A 5,728-nucleotide genomic window follows, 5' to 3' on the forward strand; every position below is an offset into this window, starting at 1 on the left:
ATGTCACATCCTGGTTAGCATTTATTTGAATAGAACATATACATGGTATCCATATCAATACAGACAAGTAAATAACATATATTCAATTTTATAAAAATTATATGTTCAGTAGATAAACATCAGTATCATAATGGAGTGAGATGCTCCCTTTGTCTCTCCCCTTTAACATACAACAAGTAAAGCAGCCACAACTCAACAAAGGTGCCTCTGCCCAGCAAACCAGGATGCCAGATTTAATCTATATATACATGGGGCTTCCCTGCTGGCTTAGATGGTAAAGAATCTGCCCGCAATGCAGGAGACCCAGGTTTGATCCCTGGGTTGGGAAGATCTCCTGGAGAAGGGAACGGTAACCCACTCCAGTATTCTTTCCTGGAGAGTTCCATGGACAAAGGAGCCTGGCAGGTTACAGTCTATGGAGTCACCAAGATCAGACACAACTGAGTGACTAATGCTTTCACTTTCACATTATGTACATATATATGAGTAATCTTATAAAATGCAAAAACGGAATACATGCATGGCATATACTCAAAAATAAGACTTACATGTCAGCTTGTTAAACTTATATTTCAATTACTTATTGGTTGTATAAGTATAGCTATGTGCTGGGCCATATATACACTAATACTTCTTGCTACAGAATGAGACAACATATGTGAAGGCCACTGCGCTTATACCACGGCGACTTGAGCAACAAAAGAGTCTATACGATCAGCTGGAAAGGCCAATAAAACAACAACTACTCTTTCTGTCTTGCACAAACACAGTGATAATTCCTCAAGGCAGACTATAATCACTCTTTAGGAGGCTGATACTTTGTTGCCTTATCTTTTCAGATTTACAGCCAGGCAGCAATCTTTGTTTAAAAGAACTTCTCCCATTTCTTTTAACTACTTGCAAGGCTGGGAATTCTGATCTTGGCTTCCAAGATGTTCACAACTCTGTTATCAGTTTAGAAGTTGTCATCTCATCTTTCAAATCTTTTTTCTGTTTACTCAACCAAGAGCAACCCTCTTCAGGAATAAGGTGAGGATCCTATCACCCTTGCTTATTCTACCACTCTTAGTCTAGCAGAGCAATAAGTGTATAAACCTACAGATACGAGTGAATTTCATACTTAAATTTCCAAAAAGTTTGTGGTTTATTTTAACTATATATAACTTAAGGCATAGGCAATTATGCTATACTATTAGAGTAAATCTGTAGTTATTCTTGCACCATTTATTTCTTAGATAAGCTTTGTAAGTTTTTGAAATTGAGAGAATACCATCTTGAAAAAACAAAGTTGAAATTGTCAGCAAAAAGTTTTTTTAAAAATAAAACTACTAAAAATAAAAAAGACAAAAAATGGCTATATATGAAAAGTAGGATACATATTTTCTGTAAAAGACAGTATGAATGATGGAGATGTATTCTTGTCATGGCTGTTGAGGAAAAAAATAAGTTCTAAACTAAAACGTTTGTCAGAATAAGAAAGGGCAGAAAAGATAGGACAATGAAAATTTTAAGTTATAGAAGGCTTATGAGTCTACGGCCATACCACCCTGAACGTGCCTGATCTCGTCTGATCTCGGAAGCTAAGCAGGGTCGGGCCTGGTTGGTACTTGGATGGGAGAAGGCTTATGAGAGAGAAATCTTTAAAGAGGAATTTTTGTATATGCTCAATTTGGCTAACATTAAAATGAATTTAATTAAAGTGAATTTTAGTGTCAAAGGTACACTGGTAATGTTGATATTAAAACCAAAATTAGAATTTGTTTTTTCTCTCTGTAAAAAGGAGAAAGTCTCTTTGTCTTCACTATAATCTGCCTGAAAAAAAACGATTCTGTGTTTTGTCTTGATCACATCTTTGGCTAGTCAGAAATCTGTATGTTCTCAATGTTGAAAGAAATTCACCTTTTTGCAGCAATGTAAATTTTTGTATTTGCCATTGAAATCTTTTTGTCATTTGATTAAGTAGGTAATTAAGTATTATTCCATAATGAATTGTAATCCAATTTAGTCAAATTTCCAAACCTGTTGATATTTTTAACAAACTCCACAAAATCAAATTCTAAATGAAATCTCTGTGACCCTGAATTAACTTTGGGATTTTTCCCTAGGGTCCTTAGAATATCTCAAAATATATATTTTCTCTCCTTATAAGAAGGGAGATATTAAACCAATTAGGCTTATTTGATGTGGGAAATCATATAGGAAGCATTGTCAAATATGAAATAATATATTGTATCTATATAGGTATATCGGAGAAGGTGATGGCAACCCACTCCAGTATTCTTGCCTGGAGAATCCCAGGGATGGGGGAGCCTGATGTGCTGCAGTCTCTGGGGTCACAAAGAGTCGGACACAACTGAAGCAACTTAGCAGCAGCAGTAGCAGCATATAGGTATATATATATATGTATGTATATATATATAAAATAAGTGTTTCAGAAATCTGACATATGCTGGTATAACTATTATTCTGTTCTAACTACTATCTTAAAATATGTTACCTTAAAAATGTTGTACTTCAGATAAATAACCAAATTCCTTTGTCAATTGCATTATAATTAACTCTCATCAGATCTTTAACCTTTACTATTCTCAAGTATTTCATCATTTATAGACAGTTATTGTTTTACTCAGGGCTTCCCTTGTGGCTCAGTGGTAAAGAACACGCCTATCAATGCAGAAGACATGGGTTTGATCCCTGGGTCAGGAAGATCCCCTGGAGAAGGAAATAGAAACCCACTCCAGTATTCTTGCCTGAGATATCCCATGGACAGAGGAGCCTGATTAGCTACGGTCCCTGGGGTCAGTCCATGGGGTCCCTAAGAGTCAGACATAACTTAGTAACTAAACAACAGCACCATTGTTTTACTCTGATTCTTTGCAAAAATGTTCCTAGAGAAATGCTTCATCTTCAAGGAGATTCATGGAAATGACCCTGGTAAGTATATTGTAGCATGAAGGTTTCTGATAACTTTAAGATCATAACACTGAACTAGGTAAATTTTTTAAAACTTTAATGGAAAACTCATTGATTCCTAAAGTTGTTAACCCAAGATCAAGATTGACAAGAATTATTAGTCCTTCTAATTACAAGAGACTAAGGATGATTATAATTTTTATGACTTCTTATATAGATTCTCTGCTATTTTACTTTTCCAGATTTAAGAAACCCTTTCTTTCAAGTATCTGTGACTTATAGCAATTCAATAAAATATACTTTGTAAACAAGGATGAGACATTTATCTGTCTGTTTTCCCTACCCGATCCCTCCAAAAATTGAAAACTGTCATTAAATATTCTTATTTTCATAACAATATATGTATTTGCATAAATTTAATAAGAATCTGTTCTCCTTGTGACAGAAAGCAATTGGAAATATTGGTTATATCACCAAGGCTTTGACTGAATTTTATATTGAAGAATGACAGACATAGACTCAGACAGCTTTTATAAATGGCCAAGATTCCAGCAAAATAATCTTAAAAAAAGAACTTATATGATCAGTCACTATTCTTGCTGCATTTATGTAAATAATCAGGCCAAGTTTAATACAGACAAATTAATTTTACTATGATTATCTTTGATAAAAGGGGGAATAAGTATGGAGAAAGAAATTATGTCTACACCTATATAGATACTAGATTCTTGTTCTATTGATTGAAACTCCAGTACTTTGGCCACCTGATGCAGAAGAACCGACTCATTGGAAAAGACCCTGATGCTGGGAAAAATTGAAGGTAGGAGGAGAAGGGGATGACAGAGGATGGGATGGTTGGATGGCATCACTGATGTGATGGACATGAGTTTGAGTAGGCTCCAGGAGTTGGTGATGGACAAGGAAGCCTGGCATGCTGCAGTCCATGGGGTTGCAAAGAGTCAGACACGACTGAGCGACTGAACTTAACTGAATTGAGTTGTCTTCAAGGTTTTATTATATGTTGTAAGCTGGACTGAATTCTAAACTCTTTTAGTGTCTCCAAATACCTGACTATAAATCTCTAAACTAACATTTCCATTTTTCTTCCACTCATCTGATTTGAAATCAATAAGAACAAAGATTACCCTTAAATCTCCTTAGAAAGGACCATACCAGGTTCTCCTCACCACCCAGATGGCAGTCAGACTTCAGACTCCAGCCTTAAGTGCACATCTCACAATAAATAAGAGTCCATCTGACACCTAGTTCTATACAAGCCATGGAAATGTCTGAATCCAACTGACCAGAAATTGAAGTAGATGACAGTTGAGGGAGACAGCTTTCTTAAGATGATTGGAACAGACCTATGTATCTTTTTCCTTAACCTCTTCTTTTTCTTGGAAAAACAATGCTCATATCCACATTTCCAATCTATTGTAAAAGTGGGAAACTTACTTATTTGTTGGGTTTGCCAGCAGAAATTTCTATCTGTTCATTTCAATGGTGACTCTTTAGTCCATACTGTAACAATTCTTTTCACTTGTCTCAAGTGCCACTGCCAATTTCACTTGGTGTCTCCTTGACAGCAGCTATAGAGTAAGACTTGAAGCATCTCATTGGTCCATGGTCACCTTAAATGAGAACTTCCAGGAGGCATGCATGACTCTAAGTTTGCTTCCATATGGAAAGTCCTCCTTCTTTGGGTTGGAAAAAAGTGCTAATGAATGCTTGATCAGAAACCTCTCTCTGACATGAGGAGAGTTGGCTGATTCCACAGCCAAGGCAATAGCAACACAGTGGTGACCACTTGGCTCACTGGCTAAAGTATTGGCTTAACCAGAATGTTTATTCAGGTAACTAACATCTTTTTTTTTTTTTTTAGTTTATTTATCTATTTTTTAACTTTACAATATTGTGTTTGTTTTGCCATACACTGACATGAATCCACCATGGGTGTACATGTGTTCACCTTCCAGAACCCCCCTCCCACCTCCCTCCCCATCCCATCCCTCCGGATCATCCTGGTGCACCAGTCCCGAGTACCCTGTATCATGCATCGAACCTGGGCTGGCGATTCGTTTCACATATGATAATGTACATGCTTCAGTGCCATTCTCCCATATCATCCCACCCTCGCCCTCTCCCATAGAGTCCATAATACTGTTCTATATATCTGTGTCTCTTTTGCTGTCTCGCATACAGGGTTATCTTTACTGATTTACTAAATTCCATATATATGTGTTAGTATACTGTATTGGTGTTTTTCTTTCTGGCTTACTTCACTCTGTAACTAACATCTTATGGAAAAATTTGAATGAAATTTTTGGCCAAACCAATAATTTGGGACAATCACATAGTCCTCAGTTATCTACTTGTTGAACAAAGAGGCACTTATGAAATAACAAATACCACCTTCTTCACAAGGATAAATGCCACTGGAGAGATTTAAAACTCAATTACACAAAATCAAGCAACAAGCCCATTGGTTACAACAAATTTCACCTGATGACATCTGATCTTTTCACCTATTTACCTGGTCACTCTCAGATATGGGTTCCTGTTTTAAAATCATCATACAAACTGAACTTTTTATATTGCTTTTAACTGTTTTGCGTAACCATTTTTAACTTTTGTTCCTTTTGCCCCTTAAATTTTTATAAAAAGGATGAACCTAACAGAGTGATGCTGGCTCAGCACTTCGCGATATCTCCAGTGCTTATGATCTTGATAAGGTATAGACTTTAGATGAGAAATACCTGAACTTAACAATGCTATAAAATTTATTCTTATGTGCAAAGCTGAGTAAGACTGTTCT

At 36.2% G+C, this 5,728-nt stretch overlaps 1 long non-coding RNA gene across 1 annotated transcript; it reads left to right on the top strand.

The window, feature by feature from the left end:
- The first annotated feature begins 895 nt into the window (after window positions 1–895).
- LOC145542595 (uncharacterized) lies at window positions 896–4,924 on the top strand. The gene is made up of 3 exons (XR_014079968.1): window positions 896–1,029; window positions 2,242–2,389; window positions 2,631–4,924. It is a non-coding gene; the product is annotated as an uncharacterized LOC145542595 (long non-coding RNA).
- Window positions 4,925–5,728: the final 804 nt, after the last annotated feature.

This window comes from Giraffa tippelskirchi, chromosome 3, assembly GCF_054371585.1.
Source record: "Giraffa tippelskirchi isolate mGirTip1 chromosome 3, T2T-mGirTip1v1.2.pri, whole genome shotgun sequence".
NCBI lineage: Eukaryota > Metazoa > Chordata > Mammalia > Artiodactyla > Giraffidae > Giraffa > Giraffa tippelskirchi.